The sequence below is a fragment of the Diabrotica undecimpunctata genome, chromosome 5, assembly GCF_040954645.1.
Source record: "Diabrotica undecimpunctata isolate CICGRU chromosome 5, icDiaUnde3, whole genome shotgun sequence".
Classification (NCBI taxonomy): domain Eukaryota; kingdom Metazoa; phylum Arthropoda; class Insecta; order Coleoptera; family Chrysomelidae; genus Diabrotica; species Diabrotica undecimpunctata.
Window position 1 is genome coordinate 98885880 of NC_092807.1, and position 18901 is coordinate 98904780.

The following is an 18901-nucleotide window of genomic DNA, read 5'->3' on the forward strand; positions in this document are numbered from 1 at the left end:
TTTTCCCAAGTGCTTTCGCTCCTAGAGCAACTTCAGGAGCATCTGAAATAAGCCTAGAAACGTTTTTTCAACTGAAGAAAAATTAATTAACTTCAAAAAAACTCGAAGTTGATGGTTGATAAAATTTTTTATGTAATATAACGTTTTAGACTTACTTCGTCAAAATTAGACTATATAAAAAAAGGAAAGAGGAACTTACGATTACAGATTAGATAAAAATACAGGAATTGTGGTTTGTCGCTGGCACGACAATAGTATCCTTACAATTGCATCTAAGTTTTGTTTAGTAAAACCACATCTCCTAGTCAAACGGTTTTCCCATAAGGAAAAGAGACCCATTTTTGTTTCTCAACCAAATATGATAAAGCAATACAATATTTTTATGGGTGGCGTAGACTGCTGTGACCAAAATATTAGTCTTTACCGGATCTCTATAAGAAAGAAAAAATGATACTTTCAGCCAATAGTACATGAAATTGACATAGCTATTCAAAACGCGTGGCAATTGGACCGAAAAGACAAAGGAAGCCTTAATCAGCTTGAATTTAAAAGGCAAAAAGCTTGCAACCTTCTGGAAACCTACAAAAAGATACCTAACGCGGGCCAACAAGACGGAATCCCAACACGGTCTTACATTCAAGATATGATGATATGAACCATTTAATTGATTATTAAGAAAAACAATCTTGTTGCGGACTTTTCAAGAAAAAGGTTTAATTTGTGCGAAAAATGTAAAATACCATTACACCCTAAACAATGTTTTAAGGATTTCCATACTTTGTAATTATTTTTGTATTATTAAAGTTTTACTTTCTATATATATACTGCTTCTTACTGCTGTTCTTTTAAAAGAACACGACATATTTTGATAGCTAATGCAAAAATTATTATTTTAATATTTTTCGTCGTTAAATAAGACACATTTCCTTATATTTCCTTTAAGTAACGATAAAATTAAAAAAAAATAGTTTCAGTAATATGTGGGTTAAGTTAAATAAGAGAAACATTTTCCGGAACAACTAAAACAGTAATTTATCCTAGTCAATAAATAAAAATGGTAATAAAACGATAACACACAGACTGCAATAAAAACAAGACTAATTAAAGCATTCCGGGCTCTAAAAATTGTTTATGTCAAAGGGAAGTAATGCGAGGAAAACAAAAATTCAATTACAATGGTATCTCTGTGTAAAAAATATATACTACAACTGAATGAATACGGGAATATGATGGACGTGTCAACACTTTTGCATATTTAAAAGTATTCACCCCAAACACCAATAAAATGGTGAAATTCATGAAAACCTCTTATTAAGTTACAGTAGTTTTTGACACTTTTGATTGGTGTTGTTTTTAATCTCTTGTGCTGAAGTATTCTTTTCGGTGTATATTAAAGAAAATAATAATGAATTACTATTTGTTATGTAACCAAAAATCCAAACAATCTCATATATTAAAAAAAAAATAAATGTGAAACGAAAAAACAAATCGGTACCTCGGAGGTAAAGGACACTATGTTCATTTTCTTACTTTTTCAGGAGAGCAGTTTTAACATTTTTTAAATTTGTAATCAGTAAATACTCAAATGTTTCTTATATTTAACCAAGATTAATAAATTATTGTGGTGTGTATAATTGTTTTTCCTTCCATGAAGTGTTATATACCTGAAGTTTACCGTTCATTATTTAAATTTTTTTTAAAAATGTGTAGTTGGACATAGTGTTGTTTTACCTCTAAAAACTTTTTGACATAATGTGGCATTGCATGTTAAGGTCTTTGCGAAATAAACAATACAAACACATTAAACAGCCTATACTATTATTTTATTAGAGGTAAATATTATAATGTTATAATAATTAAGTAAAATTATAGACGACAAGTTTCAAAATTGTTAAAGATGCTCCATCCATATCATCTTCATCTTCTTGTGGATAATCGTTTGTGGCTACATCGCTGTGTTAAATTTTGATAAAACGCATGACAAACTGACGGAACAAAAGGCAGTAGTGCAATTAAGTCATTGTACTTTTGTTTTGTGATTGGTAATGGGACTACTGAGACTTGATTTAATTGGGCTGGAAACGTTAATTGCTGTCTTCGATACCTCATGAAGTCCACTTCATACATATTTTGATTATTGAAATCGGTCTTATAAAAGAGCTTTTCAATGTGTTCTTGTTAGACTTCTAAGAAAACACATGTTGACAGTAGAACAGGGTCTTTATTAACATTCGTTTTTCTAATTACAAAACGAGGATTAGGTGACAATTTCTTATCGAACAGCGTTTTGAAGTTTTTGAAATCTGCAAGTTCCATATTGTGCACTGTGTATTTACCTGATGTCTAACTAGTTGTTGCCAGTCCCATGGTGTTAAAATGGCCAAATTGGAGAGTTTCTTTCTTTTTCTTTCGATTAAAGCATGAACACTGTCTGCTTCCATATGTGTGTGCCTTTTCAGTAAACACTTTTGAGTGATCGTCTTTATTTGAGGGTACGTACGCAGTATCCATAAATAGCACAATGTAATACTTATATTTTTATTTTGTCCATAGCAGTTATCGGTCCAAAGAGTGATGTCCTCTACTTGACTACCTGGAATTGTATTGTCAGCCCATTTCAAAATTGACGAGGCAATTTCATTTGCACCTTAGGCCCCTTTCGATTCCTCCCACATCATACATTGTACAGAAGAATCACTGGCATCATATAATGTAAAATTTAATGTCCAAAGCTTCTTTTTGTAGAAACTAATACAATTGTTTGTTAGTGGTGAAGGCAAATATTTTTACAAATCACCAGATAGTACTTTGTATTTTGGTGACTCTTTAGCCATTATAAAGTCCAATTGTTTTAAGTTATACCGAGTTTTAGATTCAATTAGGCGAGCATCATGATCAGCCTGTACACTGGTTAGTTCATCTGCAGTAAGATTATTTTTCAATTGAGCGGTGAATGTACTGCATGTATCGCAAATGTCTCTTTCGGGTGGTTTAAACGACAACTTGAAGTCTTTATTAAAAATATCTGCGTACAACCACTTTTTTGCTCTGAGCTTTGGATCTACATGTCTTTCATTGCATTCATCAATGTACAGTTGATACATCTTTTCTATTGTAAGTTCTGTGCCCAGATAATTTCTCTTACTCCTTTCTCTGGTATAATGACTCTCGTACTTTGGGAATGATTTAATATGTTGATGTATACTATTTATGGTTTCGGTAGGAGTTTTATTGATTGGCGTGTATCTACCTCTTTGATCAGCTTTTATTAACCTCCTGGCTTAATTTTTTTCAACATATTTACTACTACTAAATTAGATATACAAAGTGTGTTTAAAAACATAACCTTGCACACCTTCAATAGCTGATTGTTCACTGTAAAATAGTAGTGTAGTGTATTATTTTTAGATTTGGTAGAATTTAGGTCTTTTATCTTGATCGAAGAGTAGGTTGGATGTCGATACATAAGATGATAAATTGCTTTTTAACATCTAAAAAGTTTGTCTCAGTCCAGTATGAGTTAAAAATTTTTTGTCTTTCGTATTCTGGCAACCTTTCATAGCATTTCATGCGACACATGCAAGGAGGCTTTAACATTTTTGCAGGCATGTTTTTGCCTCTTTTACTGAGATACTCTTTCTCACCAGCTATTTTTCGTTTGCGAACATTACAGGCCCAATTTTGTTCATTTACTACACGTTTTTTACCTTTTTGTTTGCACTTAAATATATTTTGTACCTTTCTTTTAACACATTTTTCTTCTTCTAAAATAACTTCATTATGTTCAATGAAACTGCCTGCATCACTGCTTAGGGATAAATCGTCCTGAAGAAGATTTTTTGTTATTGCCCCACTAATCGTAGGAGTAATAATAGCTTTCTCTTTTACCTTTGTTTTCGCTGGTTTACTTATACGTCTCATATCATTGTCGTCCGATTCTGAGCTTTCACCAGGTGGTTCTGAAACAATTAGATACCGTTTTTTGTTGTTAATGATGAAAATAATATTTATCTAAACACATTTTTGAACGTTATTTTTTTATTAAGATTTAGCGCAATTCCGTTATCTGTGATGGCAACAATGAATTGTTTCACGAACCATTGTGTCCAGTCTGAACCAGATATATGTAAGAGAGGCTCTCTTACATATGTCTGGTCTAAACACTGGTTTACATTGGGAAAAAAAGTGTGCCATTTATATATGACGGGAAGTGTACAAGGGTACATAACACTATGTCCGGATGGTAAATGACGGTGCACACATATAGTAGAGGTAAACAACACCAAGTCCACATGATGTTGTTTACCTCTGACTGGAAGTGGACTTGGTGTTTATTAAAAAGTCGGTAACTTGCCGTAAAATTGTCTCTGGACATAGTATGGTTTACCTATGTGTAGAGCCAGAAAAGTTATATTCAAAAGTGCAATAATCTAAATTTTGATAAAAATGGACATAGTGTCCTTTACCTCCGGGGTACACAAATACAGAAAGAAAAAAATTAACTATAAGATAATAAATGTAACGAGAACCTTACATTTGCGAAGGAAAAATGGAGAAGCTAGGAGTAGAGTAGAGTAGAGTAGAGTAGAGTAGAGTATTCTTTTATTTATCTACACAACAGATACAACTATTGTTTGTAGCAAGTCAAAAAAAATACACAGTATTAAAAAAGAATTATAAAACGTAACTTAAATATATACAAACAAGAACACATATTAGACAGAAAAACATTCAGTCAGTTCAGTGGATGTTCTTCAATGAGTCATATATTCCTCTGAGCAGGAAAAACAATGTTTTAGAAGATATTTTTTTTATAACTTTATCGAAACTATTACAACTTAGCTGTTTAATACTTTTTGGTAAAATATTATAATAGTTATAATTAAGACAATTTTTCTCTGAAGGTCTTAATCTACATGGACATCAGACTGCTTTATTAAATGGGCACGTTTTTTTGTAAATTTCAGTTAGAACTTGAAATATCAGTAAAGTAGGTAGCGGCATATTTTTGAATTTGATAAAGAAAGGTCAGCAGTTTTCTAGATAACTAACACCTGCTAAAATCCTGAGAACTTTCTTTTGCATTCTAAAAATTTGAATTGCATTAGTTAAATTGCCCCATAGGATTACACCATACTTTAGGTAAGCGTGAAATAAGGAAAAATATGTCATTTTTAATGTTTCAAAGTTGACAACCTTTGCTTGTTGGCGAATAACAAATAATGAACTTGATAGCTTTTTCCTGCTCCTGAGATATGAGCCTTCCAGTTAAGTTGATTATTTATGGTTATTCCCAATAGTTTAACAGTCTCTTTATTATCTGGATCATTGTATGAATTACTTGCAAATATAACGAAATTTTTCTTTTTATCATAGTTAAGATTTAGTTTGTTTGCAGCAAACCATTAGCTAGATTTAGTAGAAACTTCCTCATGAGACCTTTTTAAATCATCAATATTTTTTCCTGATATAACGTATGTCGTATCATCTGCAAATTGTATGGTTTTGTACGGAGATATGACCTTTAAACACTACCACCTGATATCTGCCACATAGATAAGAAGTTATAAGCTTAAGAAGGACACTTCTTATTCCATAGTAATTTAATTTGTTTAGCAAAATGTCATGTAAAATGCAATTAAAAGCCTTCGACAAGTCGCAAAGAAAAATTGCTATTCAATTGTCGCGTTCAAGCTCCTTAGTTACCTCGCTCACAACATTAAATACCGCGTTCATAGTAGAATGAGCACTTTTGAATCCGAATTGTGAGTTGCTAAAGTAATTATTTGACTCAAAATAGGAATAAAATTTTTGTTTGATAACCTTTTTAATCACTTTTCCAAAAATTGAACCAATATTTATGGGTCTGTAATTATCAGTTTTTGAAAAATCACCTTTTTTGTAGATAGGTAGTACTTTCGAGTATTTTATTACTTCTGAAAATACTCCAGTTGACTCTAGAATTAAATTAATAAGATGAGTGAAAGGTGTTTGGTAATTTTCTTTAAAAATTTTGTTCTTAATTTTGTGAACGTCCCTACAATTAGAATTACTACGAGACTTTATTATTTGAGAGACCTCTTCTTCTACAACGGGATGAAAAAAAGGACTTGCTCGAAGAAGGATAATTTCTATAATTAAAGAGGACATCGACATTAATAGTGGGAAGAGATGTAATTATATTCTCTGCAATTGTGGTAAAAAATTGATTTATTTATTAATTATATTAAAATTTAATTAATATTTTTTATATTATGAATTAAACGTATGGTTTTAAAAACAAAATATGGTTGACTCATGGGTTAAAATGTCAGTATCTTAGATTGCTTTGTTCAGATGGCGTTAGGATTTTAAATCTAAACTAACATAAAGCTTTAAATTATTTTGTATTAAATTCTACCTTAAAAATATCAATAAAATGAATTATTAATTATATTATTATGTAATTTATACAGTAAATTTAAATTTAAACGTATCATTTAAAGAACAAAATATGATTGAAATGCCAAATGGTGGTAGTTCAGATTTTTTTCTCAGATGGCGTCGTTAGTTTACTAAACAAACGATGTGGAATGTCAATATAGCCTTTTATATACATAGGATAATAAAAAATACGTTTATTATTTTGTATATTTTGTTTATTGCATATTGTTATCACCAAATTTATCAAAACCAGTTGTTAGACTCATGTATAAACGAATGTTATGGGAAAATCATTATTTTCCTGGTATAATAGAAAAAAAGTAATATACCGTCAGTAAAGAAGCTTCGCTTCAAAAAATTTTTTTGGGCTTTGTTCTTAATAATTTTTATTTTAAAAAATGTTTGACAACGACTTCTGGATTGGAAATCAAAACGTTAATGGTAAAAGGTTATTCTTATTATAATTAATTTTAGTGTAATCCCATAAAAAATATTATTTAGTTTAAATATGCCACAAGAAAGTAGATTCAGAACTTCCTATAATAAGATCTGACAAGAAATGGCAATGTCCAGAGATATATGTCTCGCTTATATCAACAAGAAAAAAAAATTACTGAATATAATCTAAAATTTATTTTTTTTGTATTAACATTAATTTATATATTTTTTTTTAAATTAATTTTTGTGAATATAACTCACACCGCTAATATTTTCTTTGGAATAATATTTTAGTCATTAACAAGCCATAGATGCTTCAGTTTTTTTAACAGCTTTTTTTCTATTTTTAGTTTACGCAATTTTAATAACCAACGAAAATTTAATTAACTAAAGAAGAACAGTACCAGTAAATCTTTTTATTATATTCAGCAGTTAACGTTTTACTACTTCAAGACTAATTTCCTTTGGGCTTACGGACGCGCTTGCCAGTTTCTCGCATAACCTTCAACATTAACGAGAAAATGAATCTTAATCCGGAGATAAACTTGATTTAGCATCACTTATTGACGGTGAATCAGTATCCTAACGGTTTGCTAGGAAAATTGTTACACTGTTTCTGATTGGATGGGAAGGGTTTATCCAATAACAGCTAAATTAGAGCTTTACAAATTATTTTATTCTACATCTTAAATTGACTAACCTATGATGTTTAATTTTGATATACATAAATACTTAACTATTACATATGCGCAATAAAGAAACTAATTATTTTAAGCTAGTATTAAATAGGGTGACAAAAAAACTACTTACAAAGATCTGCAAAAAAATAATTTATAAATTAATGAAAGGTAAATATTATATATATATATATATATATATATATATATATATACATATATATATACAAAACTACCAGATTATTAGGGCTGCAGTCAGAAGGTTGGCCGAGATGTTAGAGAAAAACTCTTTTGACTTTTTGTCAAGCTTTCCTTTATTTATTTTTTTATTTCTTTTTCAAGACATAATCGTTGGGATTATTTAAAATAAAATTTGACACTCAACATTAACAACACATATATAAAATATAAAAATGGACAATTTTTGGTCAGAATAGTAAAACTAATGAGTCTCTTTAGAGTTAAAAAAAAACACACTATCAAAAGATGTCATGAAAAGTTTTACTATCCTAACCAAAAATTTTTAGAATGTATTAGTATATTATTCTATTTTATATCTGTGTTGTAAATGTTGAGTGTCAAAGTTATTAGAATGTATTAGAATATAGTATAGTGTTTCAAAAAGGTATGTCATAAATTAAATCACGCATTCCGGGGACAAAAACAAATTGATTGAATCCAACTTTCCTTAGTACAAAAGTGTACACAAAAAAAGTTACAGCCCTTTTAAGCTACAAAATAAAAATTGTTTTTTTGCATTATCTCCTAAACTACTTGACATTTTGTAATAAAAATGGACACGTTACTTTCTTGTTCTGAATGCATTTTTCATACAAAACAAACAACAAAATCTAAGTGCACAGAAAAAGTTTAAGGGATGTGTGCAGCCCTAAATTCCCCAAACTTATTATTACGTTAAAATGAAATGAATTTTGTAGCATCCTTAGTTTAACACATTATTTTTAAAACTTTTTTGCCTCGTATCACTTTTTCGAAAAACTAGTTCTTTCCTAGTTGGCCATAAAATTACAATTAGTTTCTACGGATACAATAATTACAAACAGTTCCATCAATAATAGTCAATAATTTGAAGCTATCATTTATTGTGTGAATAAGATTAATATTAAAAATTTTGATATAACAATGGCATACATATTTCAGGAAATGGCAGATATGCATTTATCTTTGGGTAAGTTGAATCAGATTAAATTATGATTTCAATAAACTATCGGAAATATCGTAGGGGAATGTCAAGGAAATAGTGCAGCAGCCGCAAGGCGTTATGCAGTAAAATACCCCAATCGAAATACACCCGATAGATGATTATTTTTGACCATTGATCGTCGTTTACGAGAATCGGGTACATTCCAACCGCAAGTTTCTGGCAATAGTGGTCGTCCAATAATGGATACAACTGATGAAGACATTTTAGAAATCATTGAAGAAGTCCCTGGAACAAGTACAAGGGTAATAGCTGCTCAACTAAATGTTCCTCACGTAAGGGTTTGGAGGCGTTTAAAGGATCAGCTAATTAAACCCTATCACTTAACAACGGTTCAAGAGTTATTGGTTGAAGATTATCCTAAACGGATTGGATTTTGCGATTGGTTGATAATGGAAAACAATCAAAATGTTAATTTTATTAGAAATAGTTTTTTACCGACGAGGCTACCTTCAGTAAAAATGGACAAACCATCATAACTAGCACATTTGGGCCGACGAAAATCCTCAAGCCAAAAAAATGACTCATCACCAAAGGACTTTCAAAGTTATTGTTTGGGCAGGAATTGTGGATAACAATCTAATAAGATCAGTTTTTCTTCCCAACAATTTAAATGGTGATAATTATTTGCAGTTCTTGGCAAACGATTTACAACAGTATTTGGAAGAAGTGAATATTGCAATAAGGCAAAATATGTGGTTTCTACAAGATGTTGCTCCACCGCATTACAGTAATGAAGTCCGGGAATACCTTTGCAGGCAGTATCCTGGTCGGTGGATTGGAAGGGGTCGTGACGCACCTATTTCTTGGCCACCCAGAAGTCCAGGTCTTAACCCCATGGACTTTTGCTTTGCATGGAATTTCGTCAGAAAAATATGTTTTTTCAGCGCATTCGGGTTTTCTTATTAAAACGATACCGAATGTGTATTAAAGAAAATGGGGGTCATTTTGAACATTTATATTATATATATAGAGGTTATAGGCATTTTTTGTACTTGTTAATTCATTTAAGCCATTTATTTAGTTGCACGTAATTTTTTAAAGGTTAATGAAAAGGGCCGTAACTGAATAAAAACTGTTTTTTGAAATAAGTAATAAGAAGCAAAAAAGTTTTAAAAATAATGTGTTAAACTAATAATGCCACAAAATTCATTTGATTTGAACGTACTCAAAAGTTTGGGGGGATTTAGGGCTGCACACCCCCCTTAAAATTTTTCTGTGCGCTTAGATTTTGTTGTTTCTTGTGTACGAAAAATTCTTTCAGAACAAGAAAGTATTGTGTCCATTTTTATTCCAAAATGTCAAGTAGTTTAGGAGATAATACAAAAAAAAAATTTTATTTTTTAACTTGAAAAGGCTGTAACTTTTTTGTGTACACTTTTGTACTAAGGGAAGTTGGATTCAATCAATTTATTTTTGTCCCCCAAATGCGTGATTTAATTTATGACATACCTTTTTGAAACACCCTGTATATTGCATTTTAGCTTTCACATTATATATATATATATATATATATATATATATATATATATATATATATATATTTATATATATATATATATATATATATATATATATACATATATAAATTATTATTACCTCAAAAATAGTCTAAATGTTTTGTCTCTGATCTTTATTAATACAAATCGAAATACAAAATGTATCAAAAAATTTAATCCATGTCGCAAGCCATTAGTAGACCTTGATTAAATTATTTAAGTTTATTATAATATACACAGCCTATTAGTTAAGTAATGTTCAAGCTTTGCGTGACTGCCTGATATTTTTGTAGATTTTTTGATACAACAAATTTTTTAGGGTTTAGCTGTTATCTCTTTTATAAAGATATATAAGTAGAAATTTACTTAAAATGCTGTGTTAAATAAATTATCTTGAAGTAAATAATTGCTTTTCCTTCTCTACTTTTATATTCTTGGAAAGGGCTTTAGTGACTAGGTGAGTATTAATATATATAGATATTTTGGGTCTTGTAGTCAATACTAGCCTTTACGTAAAACTCTTTAAGGTTTGCTAAGCTTTCGAGTTTATTTAACTCTTTTTCAAAACATATTAAAAATTAAAATAAAAAACTACATTAAAAAAAGTTAATTATCAACAGTTGAGTATCTTCAACAGGCTTACCCTTGTGAGGATTGTATTATAAAATTAGCAAAATTACTTAACATTCAAATAGAATATATATTGGAGAAACGTCTAGAAATTTTTCTGGAAGATTAACATCGCACAAGATTGACATTAATCTGAATAAAGTACAAACCTGTGCATTAAGTGAACATTCTATTACGATGGGCCACACGCCTAACTATGATCAAGCAGAAATATTGAAAAACACCTTAAACAAAAGAAAATACGCTGACAATCTTAGTGCTATATACAGTAATCTTCTTTTAAAAAAGAGAACAACAACGATATAAAAGTTAGGTAAAAGAAATAAAATAAAACTTACTCAAAATCAATTTAATTTTACTACCAAAACGACCGGTTTCGCTTTCTACACTTTGCAAAGCATCTTCAGGTCAAACGGTACAAAGTAAATTAAATACTAAAATTATAAAAAAGCCCATATTAGGGTGCTGTCTTATAAAGATACAGATCAAAAAGGTTATAGTAATTTTGCCAATATACCCTGTCTGTGTCTGTCTTTATTAATATGCATAAAATTGATTTAGCAGACAATGTGAAAACCCACAAATTGGTAAGAGATAAACTATTGAATTGTAATAAATTAGTAACAAACAAAATACTACTTACATTCCGGTACAAGAAGTTTTAGTTATTGATTCGTGAAACTTAGTTCAAACTATCCTGTATTGCTGATGTTGGGTGATCTTAGATTATTGTTGTAACTGTCTGACAATTAACGAGGAAGTTTCTTGAGGGGAGAGATGTTAAAAAATGAAATAGAAGTAAGGTATGTGATAGTTTGTTAAATGAAAGTGATGTTTTATATTATTTAAATTATTAAAGTTATTTATATTTATTTCTCAAATATATCTCTTGAATAAATATAAATAACTTTTAATAACAATGTGAATTTTTCTTTACAGAAAGTTTTTTTCGGTGAAAGAAAAATTGACAATGCATTAAATTGGCGGCATTAAGATATGTGTTCCATGATACAAGAAATAAAAGTTGACAATGACTTAATGTGACAGTTTGTTTTGTGGTAATTTATAGCTTGACACTACCTTTATTGTTAATCAGATGAATTTCTATATCAGGGAAAACAGAAAATCATAACTTTCATTTTTCTACATTAGAATCTACATTATTTTGATGTTGTTTTCCTTTTATATTAACTCTCTATCTAAAAACAGTAAATGTGAGTAAATCTCACTTAAGTGACTGATGTCAGATTTCTTGTTTATGGTTTTCTCTGTTTCAGAAGAAACAATCTTTTAAAATTGTTTTCAATTGCTAATACCTTGGCTTTTATTTAATTCATTGTGTAATTCTTTTGATTAACGTGCATAGATAAACTACACCTATTTGGATATTGGATCTTCGAATCACTCTTGTAGAAGCTGATACGGTCCTTTAATTGCCTTAAAGAATGGCCAATGTATCGTAAATTATAATTTGTTTAATAAATACTGTAGACTATGTTAGACATATTATATTTTGATGTTTTATCTTTGAGTTTAGAGAAGACTGATTTTATCGTTAAAACTTTGAAATATTCTTTGAAACTAACACAATATTATAACTCTTGTAACAGTGCGCATTGTTCTCCTAGTTTATTGCACATTCAAAATGTGTTACCCTGCATTCGATCCAATATTGGAACGGTCAAAATGCGATAGTGAACTGACTAATTTTTTTAGCATTCAACTGTGGTTCAGGTAACATGCAGTTAATACAGTCATTAGATTTTGTCTAAAATATTTTTTTCTTGCACGTATTATAATAAAACACGAGTCGACACACACAATAATATTTATTATTTCTGCCGACTCATTTTTTGGTGTACAACCAACCATGCACCGCTACATATTATGTCTAGGCGCTCCCACCATTTATTAACATCACCATAAACGAGCGCTCTGTGTACTTACTCTGTGAGTGCGCTGTGAAATTCACACGTATCAAAATATTGGTGGAATTCTAACGCGGTATCGATCACGTAGTCATACAATTTGAATAATGTGTTATATTAATTATTCTGACAGAGATAGATACCTTTCACGTCAGATATTCTTTATCAACTAGATTAGACTCCTTTTTTATTTACATTTACTTAATACTTCAAATCACTGGGTTATAGATGTCAGACAACAATAGAAAAAAATACATACAATATATCGCTGTCCCTGTGGAACAATGACGCAACTACAAAAGTGTAACTTTTCAGGAGAGTCAAAAATATAAAATTATTTTTCTTAATACCTCATGCAATGAAGCATAATGAAGTTACTGGATTAGTATTGCAGTTCTGCTTAGCCACCGTGATATACTGTAAATATATCTCATATTCAAAATAAATTCTTAATTTTTCATCCCTAAATTTGATCCCCAATTGCAATTAGGTCATTGTCTCCATAAAATAACTGAGGCAACCATGACGTAATTGCAATTAATGATCAAATTTAGGGATGAATAATTAAAAATTTAGAATTTAGTTTTAGAAAGAAAAATTTAGAATTTAGTTTAAAAGAGAAAATTTCCACAGACATACTTCTTTTTGTAAAATTTTTGGTTACCTAGCTAGTTTTACAAGATGGAATCGAAATAAGCAGAAAAAGTCATTAAAGTTTATTAAACAAATCGAAAATTGTAGTAAAAGCAAACAATTTTAATAAAAAGGAACTTTAAAATAAAACTGAAATTGCAAAAAATGTATCAACGAAAAATCTATTGGTAAAAGAATTTACAAAATCCAGGAATTATATGTTTTAAAAGTAACTGTTTCAAATCTTTTAGTTTTTTATCACCTAAAGAAACTCTTGAAGAGTAACCTCTACGCAGCTGGCATTTATGTAATAACAATTTCGACAAACTCAGACCCCTTCTTTTTTGGCAAGCATCAACTTTCGTCTACGTTGATTGTTTATAACTTTTTTTATACAGGAAGTAATTTTTCCCTTTTAAACTTTGAAGTGGCATTACTTCAGTTATTTTGAAGTCACGGCTTTCCTCGTCTTTAGTGAAATCTAATCCCATTGCATTGTACAGTTCTTTTACATCGTAAAGCTCAGTGAAATTAATTTTTTTACAGTTAAAGGACCCTAATGCCCAATACTCTTTAAACTGTGTCTTTCTCAGCTTTTTGGATACCCTATTTCGACATTTCAAACGGTATTTGTCGGTACACACAGGTCCCATTTTTTAGCAGCTACAGTTTTTCCTGTTCTAAAAGTATACCCCTGTCCAGAATGTACAATTTTCCAGGTCCCAGGGAACCTTACGCCCTAAGAGATAACAACCAAGTGATGTTTTGACAGACTATGCTTCGTCCTTATTTATGGAAAATATACTAAATGCTAAATAACTAAATGCATGGCAATAAAAAAATGCACTTTCAAGAGGACAGCTGCAAGTAAAAACATTCAAATACTTGTGGTCCATTCAAATAAATGCTGTGTATGGTCCGTATTGTTATACGGACCATACACAGCATCAACTTAATCAAAATACGAAAAATTGGATATCTGGGCCATATCCTGAGAGGTAAAAAAATACGCAATCCCTCAACTAATTATTCAAGGAAGGATTAAGGGCAAGAGAAGAGTAGGTCGCAAACACATGTGGCTACGGAATATAGGGTGTCCAAAAACTCTCCTAAAAAAACGAAGACCGGAGATTCCTAAGACAATTTTAAAACAATTTACCCCAATTTACCTAGTCCAAAAATGATTCCTAAGGGAGCTAGAACTTTTTGAAGATGGCGCCTTGAAATTAGTTTTTTTTAAATACCTCCAGCATGCTTCTGTTTAGAAAAACGGAAACTGGTACGATGATAAATCCTTCAGAGTTAAATTAATTTCATTAATCGTGATTTTCTAGTACCGTATCTAAAAAGTTAAAGACAAAAAGTTATGCGTTAAAATAACAACCGTTAATCTACCCAAACCGCCTATGACCGGTACTGGAAATTCGCAATTATTGAAATCGATTCAACTCTGAATCTACAATATATAAATGAATCGCAAAATTCAAAACAATTCTTTTTTTAAAATGTTCCTTGAAGTCTAAGGATGGTTTTTACGGCATGAAAAACTCGAATATTTTTCGGGAAAACCCTAAAACAGCCCTTTTCTTTTTACCATACAAATATTTTTTAACTAAATGTAGAGTCAATTTGAACTGCTATTCAATAAAGTTTATGTTAAATTACAAGCACTCACTGTTGCCTAGATAATGTAGATGTGTTCCTAACGTCGAAGACTCAATTTGCGCTTTATTGTCGCTGCACAAAGTTCAAATTCAATCAAATGTATGTGTGTACGCCTTCGTGTGTGTGTGTGTGTGTTTGTGTGTGTGTTCGCGTTTTAAAGAATCTAATGCGGTCACACAAAAGTGATAATATCGTGAAGCTGACCAAATTAAAAAGTAAAAAAATATAAGAGCTATAGATTTGATTGGCCTCGCAATATTCTTTCTTTTGTTTTAGTTTCGAAACGTGACCCAAATTGCATCAGTTTTCACGTCGTTGCATCTGTCAAATAAACCGATGTTTGTTTTCAGAAGGTGTTTCCAGATGTTGCTCAAAATTACAGAAAAAATGATTGGTTGAGCGAACAGGCTATATTGGCAGCAAAAACTATATATGTAAATAAATTAAATTTCAAAATTTAAGAAAAAATTACAAAAGAATTGAGGAGATATATAAATCCATTGATTCGGTTACTAACCAAGATGATGTAGTCAACTATCCGCCTGAATTTTTAAACTCGGTGGATGTACCAGAATTGCCCAGAATTACCAGGATTTACCTGGATTTACCAGATTACCAGGATGTGCCTTCTCACAATCTTCAATTTAAGGTTGGATCGGTAGTTATACTGTTGAGAAATATCAACCAACCGCGTCTTTGCGACGGCACACGGTTAGCGATAAAAAAATTATTGAACAACGTGATAGAAGCAACTATACTGAAAGGAAAGTATAAAGGAGAAGACGTTTTGATACCACGCATCCCAATGATTCTCACTGATATACCATTTGAATTTAAACGACTACAGTTTCCAGTGCAGCTTGCTTTTGCTATGACCATTAATAGGTCCCGGGGGGCAATCATAAGGTGTTTGTGGTATTAATCTAGAAAATCCATGTTTCTCACATGGTCAATTGTATGTTGCCTATTCCCGTGTTGGAAAACCATCAGATTTGTTTGTATATTTACCAGGTAATCAAACAAAAAACATTGTATATCATAAAGTACTACAATAAAAATAAAACAGATGTTTGTTAATAATTATGATTCACTTGCTTTAAAATAAAGAGATTACTGAAAATACTTATAAACGTTTTATTTTATTATTCTTTATTACATCGGTTATGAACCCTATGTTAATAATAATAATATTAAATAATTAATTATCACTATGTTTTGTCATTGAAGCATCCACTTTATAAATATTTGTTACCTTTCTCACTATCCCTTTAGATTATTTTTCAATCAGGTTTGGACCTTAAGTTTCCCTCTTAATTTGAAGCCCTCTGGCAGACATCTCAGTCTGGGTTTTTAGTGGGTTCAAAAGGCTGGCCAAAGTTCGTCGAGGCGAAAATACTTATTTCACCCGAGCTGACCCTCACACACCGCCCTATCATCATGGTGACGGTTCTGTTCAGGAGAATTAAAACAATAAACTGCCACATTCCAAATCTATTTGACAGAACGAAGTCTGTCGGGTTTGCTAGTAATGAATAATTGTAATAGTTTTCGTTTTTCTAACTAGAAGCTATCTGGAGGTATTAAAAAAACTAATTGAGCAATGACTCTAGCTCCTTTAGGAAGCATTGTCGGACTAGGTGAATTATATTAAATTATCTGAAAATTATCTGAGGAATATCTGGTCTTCGTTAGTCAGGAAATTTTGTGGACAAGCTGTATAAAAAACTGGACAGAAATAAGTAACAATTGTAAGTTTTTGCATGCCGCAAAAGACAGACGTATGGTCTTAAGACAATTTGTAAACGCACTATAGATCGGCGGGCGAACTTTCGACACCAAATTGTCTTTGTACCTGGGGTAATCGAAGGATTTCGACACCGCGGCGTAAAGCAGGTAGGTAGGTAATTAGCGGCGATGGACATTTGCACACAAGCAGGACAAGCGGGTTTTCCCAATATTTATTGTCACGGCGGGGGCCGTGGCACTTGTGTACTTGTGACTAAATTATTTCAGTTGTAATTTATTTCTTGTTTGACGTTGACTTGTGCACGTATACGGATATTTAAAAAATGAGTTTGATAAAAAGTTCCCGTGGTCGAGATTTATTAGTGGTGGAGCATCATTCGTTCTCGAAACAGAAAGTGTTAAAAAGCGGCGAGATATTTTGGCGCTGCATCCAAAGAAACACTAAGTGTTCCGCAAAAGTGTTTACAATAGGCTGTGAGGACCTCACCATCACAAAAAGTGATTTGGTACATAATCATGAAGCCGATCCAAAAAAGCTTGAAGTAAAGATGGTAACCAATGCATGTAAAAGAAAAGCCCAAGAGGACATATCGGAAAAGCCTGCTAAAATTATAAGAACTGCTGTTTCTGAGTGTGATGCCAATTTGCTGACGGTTCCTGACATAGCTAGCATAAGAAAGAACATTTACAACTGTCGTCGTAAACTGTTACCAGGTCCGTTACCAAGAAGCATATCAGAAGTCCATAACGCGGTTAGTAATTATTCTCCTAAAACCTGTCGCAATGAAAGTTTTTTGTTTTTAAATCATCCTGAATTAAATGTAATTGTATTTTCATGCGAGACAAATATTCGTTTGTTGTGTAAATTAAAAACTTTGTATATGGATGGTACATTTTCATACAGTACCAAATATTTTCTACAATTATTTACTATACATGGCTTGGAAAATGGACATTATGTTCCTTTAGAATACTGTTTGTTAAAGGACAAATTGTCAATGACATACAAAAATTTATTTTCTTTATTAAGGTCTAAGATTTTTGAAACATTTCAATTATCATTAGAGCCAACTGAAATATTTGTGGACTTTGAAAAAGCAATTCACTGTGCTTTATTGTATATGTGGCCCAATGCAAAAATTAGTGGATGCCGTTTTTACTTACACCAAAACTGGTTTAAAAAAATTCAATCTTTGGGTTTGGTACAAGAATATAAGGATACAAATTCAGAAATTGGAAAATGGTTAAGGCATACGTTTGGTTTAACTTATTTAAATCCAGCAGAAGTTGAAGAATGCTTTCTTTATGATTTAATATCATATAAACCTATAAACGCAACACTTGATATATATGCAGATTATTTACTGGAAAATTACATTTTTGATAGCGCTCTATTTCCACCACACATATGGTCTAATCAGAATCCGTCTATTGCGAGGACCACAAATGCCTGTAAATCCTTTCATTCGAGATTTAATTCTTCTTTTTATTCAACACATCCTTTTATTTTTATTGAAAAGTTAAAAGAATTTTAAGTAGACACTTATGTCAAAATAAATAGTTTACATATACCAGCAAAAATCAAAGATACTACTGTTAAGGCTAAATTGGCATTTTTGGAGAAAATGATGGATAAACTACGATCCCAACAAATACGTACGTTAGATTTTATAAAAGATGTATCTTATCATTCCTATAATAGCAAATAAATCATTGTATACAAGTATATTAACGGTAAAATGTACAAAAATTAGGTACTAGTTGTATTATATTTAGATATTATTACAGTTATAAAGAAATAAAATGCACATTACTTTTATTAAAATAAATTAATTATGGTATTTTATTTATGTCGCAGCTATATTTATTTGGTGTCGAATATACCTGTAAGATAAAAACGGGAATTGGGACTGGTGTCGAAAATTGCCATTAAATTTTAGTCGCTACCTGCTTAGTGTCGAAATTTCCTACGCCCCTATAGATGGACGGTACTATCATTATATTGAACTCCCGAGTATAAAGCTAATAAAATTATATTTT

General features: G+C 30.9%; 1 protein-coding gene across 2 annotated transcripts in view; it reads right to left on the reverse strand.

Annotated features, from left to right (window-relative positions):
• The window catches only part of LOC140441537 (uncharacterized), a 464737-nt gene that overhangs the window by 213505 nt on the left and 232331 nt on the right, over positions 1-18901 (reverse strand). The window lies entirely within an intron of this gene.